Source organism: Zingiber officinale, chromosome 11B, assembly GCF_018446385.1.
Source record: "Zingiber officinale cultivar Zhangliang chromosome 11B, Zo_v1.1, whole genome shotgun sequence".
In the NCBI taxonomy this organism is placed as follows: Eukaryota; Viridiplantae; Streptophyta; class Magnoliopsida; order Zingiberales; family Zingiberaceae; genus Zingiber; species Zingiber officinale.
Window position 1 is genome coordinate 68,980,984 of NC_056007.1, and position 1,190 is coordinate 68,982,173.

Here is a 1,190-nt window from a genome sequence, read left to right on the forward strand (position 1 = left end):
TGTGACAATGCGTAATGATTTTTTCATTGGCACATAGTTAGGTTTTAGTTATGCTTTAGATTAATTTCTTTGCCGCTGTACTTTTCATTTGTTAGATTTAAATTCAAGTTTAATTCCCCCCAATTTCATTTTTATATTGAAAACCCCAAAAATAGGAAATAAAGACAATCCTAAATTACATTCTACCGTTGGTTCCTCGGATCGATCCTGGGCTCGTTACTACAGCATTATTGTTTGATTAAGGGGTTCAGTGGAAAATATATATTGTTAATTTGATTTTACGAGTGTGACAGACATCGTTACCAAATTTTGGCGCCGTTGCCGGGGATTGTAATATGCAATGTTTAGTAATTTTAGGATTGTTGTTTTGATTGCTTTCATGTTTATATATCCTTGTGTTTGATTTTATTTGTTCCTGAGTCTTCTGATTTTATTTGCTAGTGTTTCAGTGTAAGAACAGGAAATTCATGTGACCATGGATCCATATTATCCGTATTTTGGAGATGGGATGGAGAATTATTTTTATCAGCCTCAAACTCAGTTCTATCAGTCCTACCTACCTATGGAGCAGCGGAATAGGTATGAGGATGCACAAGAACAAATTGAAGAATCAATGTGGAAATGCAATGAAGTTATGCAACAAATGAGAGAGCATCAAGAGCAACAATTTGCCAGGATACAGAATATACAGAGTCAGTTAGATCAGATTGCCTCATCCATTAATCAGTTACAAACACAAAACGCCAGTGAAGAGATGGATTGTGGAGCTCTTGTCAGGCCTGACACTACTTCTTTTTCTTCACAACAATTTTCTAATTTTATTTGTGATGATGATGTAGTTGTTCAAATTTCTGAATCTACTGATGATGTTGCTTTAGATGATGTGAATGATGCAGGTCTTGTTGCAAAAGATGATTTAAGTGTAGGGGATTGCTTACTGGAAGCATTACCTCAAGAATCACCAAGAATGGAGGATGTAAGTGTAGGGACTTGTGCTATGGAGCCAAGCACCCAAGAATCACTACATGAAGATGTACATACACCAGAACTGGAGTCTGAGCCATTAGTTGAGGAGAAAGAGGTAACAAACACCACTCCAGGTACCTCTCAAGATGACAAGGTGAGTATTTTGTGTAATTTTTCAGAGAATTTTATAGAGGTACCATTTGTTGATTTTATTAGTTGTGAAT